The following is a 14,059-nucleotide window of genomic DNA, read 5'->3' as shown; positions in this document are numbered from 1 at the left end:
TTTCTGGCTTTCCCATCTGTCTCAGTCTGCTTGGGCTGCTATGACAAGATACCATACACCGGCTGGCTTGTAAACAACACACGCTTACTTCTCGAAGGCTGGAGGCGGGCAAGTCGAAGCTCAAGGTCCTGGCAGAAGGCTTCCTGGCTGGGAGACAGTGCCCCTCACATATCCTCACATTGGGGAGGGGACAATAACTCTCTGGAGTTTCCTTCTCTCTCTCTTTTTTAAAGATTTATTTATTTATTTATTTGAAAGTCAGAGTTACACACGAGAGAAGGAGAGGCAGAGAGAGAGAGAGAGAGGTCTGCCATCTGCTAGTTCACTCCCCAGTTGGCCATAATGGCCGGAGCTGTGCTGATCCAAAGCCAGGAGCCAGGAGCTTCTTCTGTGCCTCCCACATGGGTGCAGAGGCCCAAGGACCTGGGCCATCTTCTACTACTTTCCCAGGCCATAGCAGAGAGCTGGATTGGAAGAGGAGCAGCCAGGACTCGAACCAGTGTCCATATGGGATTCAGAACTGCAGGTTGAAGATTAACTTACTGTGCCAGAGGGCCAGCCCCCCATGGCATCCTTAAAGGGAATTAATTGGCACTTCTTCCCCAGCTCTTGACCTATGGCTTACCAAAGGCTTGTGCCTGGTAGGTACTGCGCCCACCAGCAGATGGGCTCTGTGGGGTTCCATCAGCCACCGATCTTTGCTGAAAGCAACAAGAGTTGTCTCCTCTGAGAGCTCACCAAGCATGCCTTTTAACAAGTTCAGCACACATTTTTCTCAGAAAGCAAGGGGAGAGAAAAACTTCTGACATGCTGTGTTGTAGATGGTCTGTCCTTTTCAGAGTCACACGAGGTGTGACCTGGTTTTGAAGCACGGCTCTGCCTTTTGCCATCTCTGTCTATGAGCAAGATCCTTAACTTCTCTAGGTCCATCTGCTGGTAAAGTGGAGATAATAGTAGTGTACCTGTGAGGCAACTGTGAAGACTGAGAAAGACAAAGCCCCTAGTCTGGGTATAGAAGGAACTCAACGGTTACTTGTTAAAGGGATGTCCTCTTGCCATGACATGCCAGTTACAAAGAGCCCAGGCCCTGAGCATCACAGTCTTAGGATGTGATTGTGCTGGGGACAACATGACCATTCCTCAGAGGGGCCAGCGGGCTGGTGCCCAGATAGGGGGCACTCCCAGGTGGCCTCACCATGATGGGTTCACCACGCTCTGATGCTCAGCTTTCTCGGCCCCATAACTCAGTTTTCTTCAAACAACCCAAAGAAATCAACTAGGAACCACTTTTTATTTTGATAAAAAAATAGACATTAACTTATTAACTTAGCATGGAAATTTCCAATTTGGAATCTGCTGGGTAGGGCTGTTGTCCTTTTAGAAAAGAGAGAGGAACCGAGAGGCTGAAGGGACAGGGCAAGCATGGACAAAGGATCTGAGGGCCTAGGTGACCCTTTGTGTGTCACCACCCTCTCCTCCCCTCCCCTCCCTTCCCCTGGCCTACTGGCAAGCTGTGGCTTCCCAGGCAGGCTGGAACTTGCCTTTGCCACATTGATCTTACTATGGAGTCAAGAGCAATCTTTGCTTCACAATGAATTCAATGGAATTTGCTATTGAATTTTTGAACCTGGGAAGATTGATGAGGGCTTGGGGAGTTCATTCTGTAACTTGGAAATAAATTACCCTACTGTCCACTAGATGGTGTCTAATACTCACATATCCCTGCACATGCATTTCTGGAAAACACACATGAACCCAACTAGGATGACAGAAACCCACTGGATCTAGCCTACCCTGGTTTGAGCATCTTGTTTTGCTTGCTGGCAAAATAGATTTGGGAATTGACAGAAGAGGAGGGAAGTGCTTTCATTTTTATCTATTTTTAAAAAGATTTATTTTTAAATTCTATTTCTTTGAAAGGCAGAGTTACAGAGAGAAAGAAGGAGAGGTAGAGAGAGAGAGAGAGAGATCTTCCATCTACTGGTTCACTCCCCAAATGGCTGCGAGGGCTGGGGCTGGGCCAGGCCAAAGCCAGGAACTCCATCTGGATCTCCCATATGGGTGGCAGGGGCCCAAGCACTTGGGCCATCTTCCACTGCTTTCCTAGGCACATTATCAGGGAGCTGAATCTGAAGCAGAACAGCTGCAACTTGAACGGGCACTCCTAAAGGATGCCAGTGTTGCAGCCAGCAGCTTAACAAGCTGTGCCACAGTGCTGGCCTTTAAGGCCCTGCCTCTGGTTGCATTGGGAAGCGACAATCATGGAAGTGCAAGCAGAGGCATTCCAGCGCTGCTGGAGCCGTCTCAGCAAGAGGTGACAGTGTTGGGCCTGGCCCAGGACTGCCACAGTGAATGGAGAGAGGAAGACGAGCTGTGGAGGCAGAAAAGACAGGCCTTGAGCACAGACCACATGCAGCACCCTCTGAATTGGGCTTATCCCTGCAACATTCCCAGGGCTGCACAGAGAAGGCTTTTTGAATAATAATAAATTAGCTAATATTTACTAAGTGCTTCTCAGAGCCCTTCTAAATTTATGCATCAATTTCTTTTATTACCACCCCCCCTATAAATGCACATCTTGGGACCATAGCGGGTTCAAAAATCTCCTGGACAGATGGACCTGGGCAGATGTGTACTCAGCCCTCTGCAATTGTGTATTTTACACTCTCAGACTCAACCAACTGTGGATTGAAGATTTTAAAAATGCATGTGTAGTGTCTTGTCAATATTCTCTATTGAATTTAGTACAGCAGTTATTCACATAGCATTTACATGGCATTAGGTATTACAAGTAACCTAGAGATGACCTAAAGTTAGTGAGAGGATGTGCATAGGTCATAGGCAAATACTATGCCATTTTATATACGGGACTTGAGTATCCGCTATGTGTGGGTCCTGAACCAATCCCTTGAAGATAATAAGGAATGACCATATTTTGAAAATTCTCCATAGCCAATCCTGGCACTGCTTTAGACTGCCGCATATATTTTTCTCATCATCTGCAGCCCCTACTCACTCTCTCTCTCTGTATGCCTGGTGGAAATTGTGCACCTGCATGAGGGCCCAGCAGGTGCCCTCCAGGGAGGCTGTCCTTGGCCCCCAGCTCCTTATCCTCCTTGCAAACTGGGCACCTGGTCTCCGACCTCACCCCCACCCAAAAGCCCCAGGCCCAGCCTCCCAGCCTCCCCCATGCCTCCCTCAGTCGTGTCTGTGCCCTGTCTTAGTGGCTGCGGGCTCTCCCCGCCATGCTTGGCGTGCACACACATCCAGCTGCTGACAGGCATAGGAGGCCCAAGTCTGCAGCTGTGGGTAAGACTTTAGGGCTTGCTATTTCCTCCCCAACAAAGGTGTAAACCATAAGAATGTAGCTCACCTCAGCAAGCACTCAAGGAGTGCCTGTGTTGCACCAGCAACTGTGCTGGGTCCTGGGGTTGCTAAGGTAAGGCCCCCTCCCTGCACCCAAGCCACTCACCTCTGCAGATGCAGCCACAGGGACATCTACCTGCTCCCCAGAGCCTGGTAGACAAAAGGGGCAGCACCCACAGGGAAAGGAAGGTGGGAAGGAGGCTGCGAGTCTGTGAGCTCCCGGGCACACCATTGCCCTCAAAACTCCACACAAGCGCCATCCTCCCAGGAAAACTTAAAGCCCCTTGGGCAGACTTGGGGTTGAGTAAGAACCTGGTCCCTGGGCTCCCAAACTTCAAGGAGAGCCATGCTTCTGGGGGGGTCACCCTCTGTGTGTAAGCAGCTTCAGCCGGCACCCCAAATGCCTGCACCTTCTCATTCCCTGAAGCCGGGGCCTGTGGGTGCTCTGTCTTTGGTTGTTGAATGAACAGGGGGTGCTTTGGAGCAGAGGCTTTCTGCATAGTGAGGGTTTCAAGGGTGAAGGCAGTGAGAGTGCACGACCACAAAGAAAGGAGGCAAAGCGAGGACCAGGTGGTGTGGACACCGCTCTCTGGTTGTCCTCTGGGGGCATCCGAGCAGCCGGGTTTCCCCAATCTTGTCTCTAGAATGCTGAGCTTTGCAGGGGCACCCTGCTCTGTTAGAGCCAGCCAGGGCCCCGGCCCAAGGTCCAGGGCAGCATCCGCTCGTTCTCTGGCCTTGGGCGTGTGCATGGCGTTGAGGGAGAGAGTGGTGTGTGCAGACCCCACATCCCTTGGCCCGAGCCGTTCCCCTTCTTTCTCTCCGTCCCCAGCTGCTGCAGCTGAGCCTGCTGATCTCATGCCCGGGTGAACTTTAGAGTCACCAGGGGAGCTTTATAAAATCACTGACGATTTCTTTAATTGGTCCGGGGTGGGATGGGCATCATTATTTTTTCAAATCTCCTCAGGTGACTCACACGGCAGCCAGGCCAGTGAGGAGAAGCCGCAGATCAGCCTCCCGGCGGGGAGTGGCGAGGCCTCTCAGCCAGCCTGCTTTGATCGGCTCCAAGCTCCCTCCCAGCAGTTTTATCTCAAGCAGTGTCTCGCTGGGCTCCCTGATGTCCTGCACATCCCAGAAGCCCCTTGGCACTGAATCACACGCGTCCCAGCAGACCGCTGAGGTGTGAATGACTGAGGGCAGAGCTGTAAGGACATCTGGCAAATAAATTAGAGCATTCAAGGGCTCTGCCAAGTGCCCAGGCTCTTAGCCCCTAGAAGGAAGGGGGTGGGGTGGGGGTTGAATCAGGGGAGGGGAAGGGAGAGGGAAGGGGGAATTCTGCAAGGCTGGAGCTCTAAGAGAAGCCATTGGGGGGAGGCAGGCAGAGAAGGAAGGCCGCTGGGGGCATGTGCCAGGAGGATCCCCCTCTGCAAGTCCCGTCTGTGGAAAGCTGTGGGGGCCACGGTCAAGGAGCCCCAGAGTGCCCGCAGCTTGGGGGTTAGGCCGACAGGGCAAAGAACTCCGGGTGGATAGCATACTGTAGGCTGAGTGGGGAGTTTGGAAAGCCACTTGCTTGGGGCAGGTGTATTTTCCCTGCGGCCCCTCGGGGCCTGGGCCAGATGTTTCTTTCCTGGGAAACACGGGTCTCCCCAGCCATAGGACCTAGACTGCCATCGGGACTTCCACAGGCAGATTCCTGGGAGCACAATCACTGTGATTCAGACCCTGCTCCGCGGCACCCCCACCAGCAGCGCCGGCTCCAGGCAGAGTACCACTTGAGCTTGCGAGCCAAGCATACTGTGGGGATCTCATCTTGACCTTGTGAGATTACAACTGCATGACAGAGGTGTGGATCTCTGCAGGGCACTGGGGGAGCAGGAGGATGGCAGCGGCATTTAAGACTTGAAAGGCAGAATTACAGGGTGGGGAGGGAGGGAGGGGGAGAGGAGAGAGGGGAGAGGGGAGAGGGGAGAGGGGAGAGGGATATCTTCTATCCATTGGCTCACTTCTCAAATAGCCACATGGCCCAGGGCTGGGCCAGGCCAAATCCAGGAGCCCGGCGCTCCAATCCAGGTCTGCCATGCAGGTGATGAGGGCCCAAGCACTTGGGTCATCTTCCACTGCCTTCCCAGGTGCTTTAGCAGGGAGCTGGACTGGACATGGAGCAGCTAGAACAACAGCCCCTGATCTACATCTTAAAGTGAGTGTCTGGGGCCTTTGTCTAGGGAGTGCCACTGGGGAGATCAGCTACTGGCCATAGATTTGCTCTATAGGCTGTCACGTATGGAATCTCTCAGGTGACATGAGAGAGCTGATTGGACATGGTGACAACAAGCAAGGGCTTGGGAATGGTATCCAAGGTTTGCTCTTTGACCACAGATAGTGCCTTGGCCAGCAGCTTCTTGTCTGTGCCCTTGGCCATGGGAGCCCTCAGCCAGGCCTTCTTACCAGAAAGACAATTAGGTTCCTTTAAGCTGGTTTTGGGCTGCAAGTATGATGATCATAATACTCTAAGAACAGCTTGGTGCTGCTTCTGGACACTTCTAAGCAAACAGTAGAAATCTCAGAACAAATCAGAAATTCATCTTGCAGGGGGCATGTTGTAGGGGGAGTCATTGATAGAATAATTGCTTGGTTAGGTAGCTGGGATGTATGAATGTATATAGAAGTTTGCATTGGCTAGTTGTTAAATTGAATCATGACCTTAACTGAACCATATTTAAGATTTGCTTTTAAATAAATAAAAATAAATTTATATATACATGTACATATGCATGTATATATATTTCCATGTATATATATGTACATGTATATTACACACACAGAGGCAGGCTTTTGGCCTAGCAATTAGGATACCCCTTGGGACACCTGCATCCTATATTGGAGTGCCTGGGTTTGAATTCCAGCACTGTCCCCAGTTCCAGTTTCTTGCTAATGCGCACCCTGGGAGGCAGCAGCTGATGGCTCAAGTATTTGGGTTCCTGTAACCCACGTGGGAGACCTGGGGGCCAGCTCCTGGCTTTGCCTGGCCCAGCTCCAGCTATTGTGGACATTTGGGGAGTGAACCAGTGAATGGGATATTTCTTTCTCCACCTGTCTTTCTGTATATCTTGTTTACTCTGAAATAAATAAGATAAATATTAAAAATCCAAGTCCAACTATGGGGAAGTTCATAGGCTGCCCACACAACCCTGTTATGAATTCAGCGCTGCTCTGTACATCCTAGAATTGCACAGGGAATGCAGTAGGGCCTTGAGAGCATGGTTGGCATTGCTCCCCAGTTGGGCAACTTGGCATGGCCTGTGTGAGGCTCTGAGGCCCCTGGCTGCTGGCAGAGCCTCTTCATCCCATACACAGAGGCTGCCATCAATTTCCAATTAGCCAGCAGCTTGGCAGGCAGCTGTGGGCTCCAGACTCCACCGTATTAATGAAGGCATGGCCCCTACTGGAGACAGAGCTGAACGGGATGGAAGTCAAATCAGATTATCCCTGCGGAGGGATGACCCGTCTTTGGGTGAAGGCTGTTGACTCACCTCTAGTGGGGATGTGTTTCACTCCTGGGGTGAACTCTGCCCAGTGTCTTTCTCTGGCCTGGGGTTTTGGGACTGGAGCTGAGCATCAAGGCTCTGGATCTTCCCTCCAGAAGGGGCAAGCAAGATCTGAGATCAGGGCTCTGTGGTTTGCTGTCACCTTGGACTTGTAGCAGAGAAACACACTGGGCCTTGGAGCCTGGAAGGGCACCCCAGGGGGCCACACCATCCACCCACAGGTAGCTGGGGAAGGTGGGAACTGGGACTCTGTGTCCTCTGGAGTGATGGGGGTGGCCCAGACTCTGCGATGGGGAGCCGACCAGACCACCAGCCCTAGTGGCACAGACAGAACTGAGCCTATTTGCTTAACAGGAGAGGAGGGGCCCAGAGACTTCACTTCTCCAGTCAGCAGCCTGAATGGTGGGGCTGTGCCCTGGCAGCTGCTAAGGATCCCACAGGGAGTGAGCGCCCCTGCTCCCATCTCCAGAGCCTTCCCGTCCGTCCAGGGAGCACCAGCTCCTCTTACTGACTTGCCCGTTTATCAGATGCAAGCAGGTTTTCGTAAAACCCAAGGAAACACCTGCCCAGGAAAATCCAAGTGGGCACTGAATGTTTCTCTCGGGGAGTCTGCCTGCTTCTTCTTCCCTCCTCCTCCTCCTCCTCCTCTGGCTGCTCAGAGGGGCCTGAGGTCCAGGTGGGGACCAGTCTGGGAGCCCTCATGGCTAACCACAGATGGCCAAAGGGCAGGACTTGCCCTTCACCTGCCTGTCCTGGATCCTTGGGAAGATGAACCAAACAGGTCTTGACGGGCTGGAGACCCGGCAGTGGGGCAGGCCTGCAGCTCACCCTGACCTGACCCCCACCCTCACCCAGGTCACCACCGTCAAGATCCCCATTGCCGGGCGTGTCCAGCACAAGCCAAGGAGACCATGGGCACTGGGGAGAGGAGCGAACCGCAGAGGTGAGGCCTGGGGCATCTCCGGGGTGTGGGGAGGCCTCAGCGGCTCCCATGAGGAAGGTCCTGAGAGGAGCTGGGCACGTGCACAGATATGGTGGGGATTGGCTTCTCTGTCCATGACTTCATACGGCCTTCAGGAGGCTACATGAGGCATACCCATTCTATAGATGGGCAAACAAAGCCCAGGGCTGCCAGTCAAAGGAAGTCACCACGGAATGGAGACGTAAAGGTCAGATCCCATTACAGAATGCCACACTTTCTGCGTTCATCGCCTGATCTCAGGGGTTACGATCTAGATGGACGTCGCAGATGAGGGGTAACCATGAAATTCCCAGGCCTCACTCCCAGAGATGCTGATTAAAGAGGGCTGCGGTGGGACGCAGTGATCTGCATTTTCACAGGAGGGGCAGATGGGACCATGCTTGGACAAGCACCGCTTCCGTCTAATAAAACTCTCACACCTCTCCCCAAATCTCCGGTTTCTTTAAATTCACCAGAGGCTCAAATGAACTGACAAGCCTTTTCTGAGAGCTTGTAATTAAAGCCCCAAATCGGGGCCAGCTCCGTGGGTGAGCGACCAGTGCAGATGCACAAGACCCTGGTCTCAGAAGGACCCACTCCTGACGTTTTAATGCTCTGTGGCTGCCCTGAAATTCATCATGATTTCATCCTTGACTTCAGCTTGGTACGTGACGTCTAACAGGACAGTGACACATGTGCTCTCTCTGTCTCTGCCTCTTAAATAAATAAAAAATTTAAAACAGTACTCATAGGGGTCTTCTTTCAATCTCCAATTTATAAGCCCACTTTCCCATTAGCCCTCCTCTTCTCCATTGTATTATCTTTCAGTTTATGCTATGTTGTAACAGCTGCATACTCTTGTGGAGTTTATGCATATCCAAGCAGGTGAAAAATATTTTTTTCTCTTTTTTAAAGATTTATTTTATTTATTTGAAAGGCAGAGTTAGAAAGAGAGAGAGAGAGAGAGAGAGAGAGAGAGAGAGAGAGAGAAATCTTCTATCTGCTGATTCTCTCCCCAAATGGCCACAACAGCCAAGGCTGGGCCAGGCCAAAGCCAGGAGCCAGGAGCCATCAGCTATCAGCTTCTTCCAGTTCTCCCATATGGGGGCAGGGGCCCAAGCACTTGGGTCATCTTCCTCTGCTTTCCCAGGTGCATTTGCAGGGAGCTGGATCGGAAGCAGAGCAACCCGGACTTGAACCAGCGCCCATATGGGATGCTGAAGCTACAGGTAGGTACATTATTTTGCATATGTACCAGCCTTTGGAAGTGTAATTGCTAGGGCAAAGTGGATATGCAGCTGTAATTTTCATTGGCTGTTGCCCTCCAAAGCTGTTGCACTAATTTACACCACCAGAGGCATCTAAAAGTGTCTTTTCTCCACAACCTTGCCAGCAGAACATGTCATCAGATTTTTGTCAACCTGCTGAATTAAGTGACTCTCAAGTGTGGTTTCAACATCATCTTTACCGAGCTAGCATTTTTATACAACAGAAAGAACTCATTTCACTTGTCCAGTTCGCAGAGTTTTGACAAATGTGCACACTCGTGTAACCAGTACCCCAGTCCACACACAGAACATTCCCATCACCAAAAATGGTTTACTCAGGCCTCTGTCCAAGCTGTCCTAGGAAACTGCCACTCTGATTTTCATTACTCAAGGTGAGTTTTGCCTGTTTTAGAATTTCATAGAGATGGAACCGTACCATGTGCACTCTGATGCGAGGCTTCTCTGCTCAGCGTATTCCTGAGAATCACCACGCTCTTGCATGTGCCAGCAGTTCCTTCCCTTTCACTGCAGGGTTGTATTCAATTGAATGAGTATGCCACTGTGTTCTTGTTTGTTTTTCATTTACATGTTGTTGGACATCTGAGGTGTTTCCAGCTTGAGAATCTTATGGATGGAGCAGCTACAAACACAGTTTCTTTGTGGTCAAATGCATTCTCTTCAGTAAGTTATTAAGAAGTAGAATTTCTGAGTGATATGAGGAAAAGTATGTTTAACTTGATAAGAAAGTAGCCAACTGCTTTGCAAAGTGGTTATTCCATTCCATACTCTGTCAGCAAAGTATACGAGTCTCGACAGCTCCAAATCCTCATCAATGCTTTATATTGTAATTCTTTCCTTTCCTTTTTTTTTTTGGCAAAGACTTATTTATTTATTTTACTTGAAAGTCACAGTTACACAGAGAGAGGTCTTCCATCCACTGGTTCACTCCCCAGATGGCCGCAATGGCCAGAGCTGTGTTGATCCAAAGCCAGGAGCCAGGAGCCAGGAGCTTCTTCCAGGTCTCCCAGCTAATAATAAGCATTTACTGTTCTAAATACATATATCATGTTTAAATTAAATTTTTATTTGAAAGGAAGAGTGACAGAGAGGCAGAAGCAGAGAGAGAGGTCTTCCAACTGCTGGTTCGCTCCCCAAATGGCTGCAACAGCCGGAGCTGGACTGATCGAAGCCAGAAGCCTGTAGCTTCCAGGTCTTCCATGCAGGTGCAGGGACCCAAGGACTTGGGCCATCCTCTACTGCTTTCCCAGGCCACAGCAGAGAGCTGGATCAGAAGTGGAGCAGCTAGAACACAAACTGGTGCCCATATAGAATGTCAGTATCACAGGTGGTGGCTTTACCCACTCTGCCACAGCACCAGCCCCAAAGACTTATTTATTAGGAATGCAGAATTACAGGGAGAGAGGAAGAGACAGAAAGAGGCATAGGTCTTCCATCTGCTAATTCATTCCCCAAATTGGCAGGGGGATGAGCTAATCCAAAGCAGGGGGGTGGAGCAGGAGCTTCTTCTGGGTCTCTCACATGGGTACAGGGTCCCAAGCACTTGGGCCATCTTCCTCTGTTTTCCCAGGTACATTAGCAGGAAGTTGGATCAGAAGCGGAGCAGCCAGGACTTGAACCGGCTCCCATATGGGATGCTGGTGCCACGGGTGGAGGCTTTACCTGCTAAGGTATAACACCAGCCCCTCGTCATTCTTTTCTACTTTGGTCACTTAGTGGGGATAGAGCGGTATTTAACCACAGCATTAATTTGCATTTCTATGATGATGAATGATGTTGAGCATCTTTTGAATGTGCTTATCGGCCATCCCTAATCTATTGTGAAGTGCCTTTTCAAGCCTTTGCCCCATTTTTATTGAGTCATTTGTCTTCTTGAGTTAGGAGAGTTATTTCTATATCTTTCAGTGAGGTTTTAATTTGCATTCTTTTGTTAGGTGTGAGGTTGAACGTTTTTTCACATGCTTCAGAGCCAGTTGTATTTCCTTTTCCAGGAAGTGTTTATTAATATCCTTGCCCATGTTTCTATTGTTCTTAAGTCTCTATCTTCTCCATTTGTGGGAGGTATTTTAGAAGGATTAACCCCTTGTCTGTGTGATAGGAATTGCAATTATTTTCCCCAGTTGTTTGCTTTTGACTTAGCTTATTAGTGATCTTTGCCATTCAGGATTTTAATTTTTATGTGTTGAATTTATCAATGTTTTCTGTGGCTCCCGGATGTTTTATGGGGGTGCGGGTGTTTAAACTGCACTTTATTTGTAACAATGGCATGCCCTGTTTTATAACTGATCACTCAGGAGCATGCATAAAGTTCACCGAACGGGACAGCTTTCACTGCCTCTTATGTATCAGTAGGTGAATTATAAAGGGCATTCAGTTTGAGTTCTCTCCTCTTTTATGGCATGACACACACTACAGAGGTAGGAAAGACCACCTTTAACATTTTAATAAATAACCTCCTGGAAATAAAATTGATAAAATGCTAGCCCATGTCTGACGAGTCCCACGGCCCGTGGGTCCTTCGCCTGCTACTTGAAGAGTTAAGCCCTGTAGTGTCCCAGCCTTGGTAGGGCACTGGGTCACAAGACGCACCAGGGCTGCCACAGCTGCGCTAAGCCTCTGCCACGACCACTTCCTGTGCTCTGCAGAGAGGGCGCGCTGCGGCTATGACAGGGATGATGACTTTCTCCCCAGACCAAGACGCAGTCCTCTGGTCTGTCTGTAGCTTGACATCTGAGACAGACATCCACCACCTGCACCCTGCAGATGGGGCAGGGATTGCACTCCACGGCCCAGCTCCACATGGCCACTGCCTTGTACTTCTTGGGGGAGAAGACTTTGTCGGCCTTTGGCCTCGGAGCCTGCACTCCCGGAGTGAGAGAGCAGGGTGCAGGGCTCGTCACCGTCCTCCACGTTGGTCATGGCCAACACTGGCTCCCGGAGTCATGGCTGTGAGGCCTCCCTCACTCCAAGGTTACTCTCTTTTCTTGGGTCTTCTCTCCCACCCACACTGCTTAGAGAATAAAGCAAGAGGCAGAGCAAGCAGATCTTCGCTGGGAGATGCAGTCCCAGCACACAAGACAGAGGCGCAAAGGGGCTGAGCTAGTGGAGCCAGAAGGCACATCCAAGGCGGCTCCTCATCGAGCCAGCCCTGGCTTCACCGAAACCACAGGATGCCTCCAAACAGGGCTTGGCTTTTGCCACTGAGCCTCATCCATTGCACGTTTCTGTCCTGTGGCTCACCCAAGTGCGGTTGCTGCGGTGCACTGCGGTCCCGTCTCCCGCCCCACCTCCCGCAGCCGCACCTGCATCTGGGAGTGGCAGGAGGAGGCAGAGGCTTCCCAAGTCTGCCAGTGCCCTGTGGTCAGGGCACTGAGCCTCCCTTAGGGTGGTCTTTGGAGGAGGCCAGGCTGGCACTTCCCCTGAGGGTGACAGCATTAGGGCCCTTGGCCGTGGCTCCAGCAGCCACTGTTCTCAGTGGAGCAAGGGCGGGGCAGGGAGTGAGCCTGGGGATAGGATGCACTGGCTCCAGTCCATGTAGTTTAAGGTTTCCTTCTTTCTTTTATTTGAACACTCAAAGTCTTTGTCTATGTGGGACTTGTCTGAATGTGCGGTTCGAGGTGCTGCTGTGGGCTCAGCTTTTCCCAGCCTCCTCCCTTGATACTCTGCATGGACTATTTCTCCTTCCCTCCCGCCGCTGTCGGAGGCCTCTTGGCCAGACACAAAATCCCTATCTTTCAGGGTCCTTTAGAGATTGTGTTCTTCTGCTCCACTGATCTCCTCTGCGGTGTTTTAATTACAGCCCAGGGTCTCAGATCTGAAATCGCAGCCTGGCCGGAGGACAAGCGGTCAAGCACTCTCCATGCGGCCACGTCATCTGGGCAGCGGCTGCGCGGAGCCGTCAGCACTGTGGCAGCTCTAGACCCGCACTGCCAGTGGTGCGTTCGGAAGCTCTGTACTACGGTTTAGCACCCAGTAGGCCTAGTCCTCCCCCGCTGCTTCTCTTAGCAGTGTTTTCCTAGTTATTCTTGCTCGTTTTTTCATATAAACCCTATAATCAGCTTGTCTGAAGAAAATGGTATTTTAAAATAGATTATATTAACCTTATCAATTAAATTATGGATAATTGACATTTTTATTATGTTGAATCATCCTGTCCAAAAACATGATATAATATTCCATTTGTTCCAGTCTTCCTTTCTGTCTTTCAGGATATTTTAAGGCCTTGCCCAATTCTTGTTCAATTCATTCTGAATTGATAGCTGGTGTCAGGATTGGATTTTTCATTTTGAATTTTCTTTGCTTGAATTTCAGGGGAAAAGTTGAAAGTATGTCCTGTAAAACTATTTTGAAGGCCACACACCCATATGCACACAGAAACAGAGGGATAAAGATCCTTCATCCACTTGTTCACTCCCCAGATGCCTACGACAGCTGGGACTGGGCCAGGCTGAAGCCAGGAACTGGGCGCTCAATCCAAGCCTCCCATGTGGGTGGCAGGAACCCAACTGCTTGAGCCATCACTTGCAGCCTGCCAGGGTGCACATTAGCAGGAAGCTGGAGTCAGGAGCAGAGCCAGGATTCGAACATAGACACTCTGATACAGGATGCAGGTGCCCTAAATGGCATCTGACCACTACACCAAGTGCCTGCCCCAATCCTTTTTAATGAAAACAGAAACACTCCATCTTTAAAAAGAAAGATAAAGGGGAAAAATAAGAATAAGCTTAAAAATAAAAACCAAAATTGTGCCCTCACTGGTTTGGATAGACTGTGTGGCCCAAAAATGCAGATGCAGTTGGTGATTGGCCAAGAGCAAACTGGGGAGCCCTTGAAGAGCTCTGCGTGTGACAGGGGCTGCTGCCTCTGCTCAGACACTTGGGGAGTCCAGACCAGCCCCAGGGACT

General features: G+C 50.6%; 1 long non-coding RNA gene across 4 annotated transcripts; it reads left to right on the top strand.

Annotated features, from left to right (window-relative positions):
• The first annotated feature begins 3,356 nt into the window (after positions 1-3,356).
• LOC149122561 (uncharacterized) lies at positions 3,357-9,100 on the top strand. Of its 4 annotated transcripts, none has more exons than XR_016219315.1 (5): positions 3,357-3,439; positions 4,331-4,543; positions 5,049-5,206; positions 7,764-7,851; positions 9,020-9,100. It is a non-coding gene; the product is annotated as an uncharacterized LOC149122561 (long non-coding RNA). The 4 variants fall into 4 exon arrangements; XR_016219314.1 differs by lacking the exon at positions 9,020-9,100 and adding an exon at positions 8,016-8,361; XR_016219317.1 differs by lacking the exon at positions 5,049-5,206.
• Positions 9,101-14,059: the final 4,959 nt, after the last annotated feature.

The sequence above is a fragment of the Oryctolagus cuniculus genome, chromosome 13, assembly GCF_051225735.1.
Source record: "Oryctolagus cuniculus isolate XC-2025 breed Fujian yellow rabbit chromosome 13, ASM5122573v1, whole genome shotgun sequence".
Taxonomy (NCBI): domain Eukaryota; kingdom Metazoa; phylum Chordata; class Mammalia; order Lagomorpha; family Leporidae; genus Oryctolagus; species Oryctolagus cuniculus.
The sequence above is the reverse complement of the archived record's forward strand: the minus strand, read 5'-3'. Positions and strand labels throughout refer to the sequence as shown.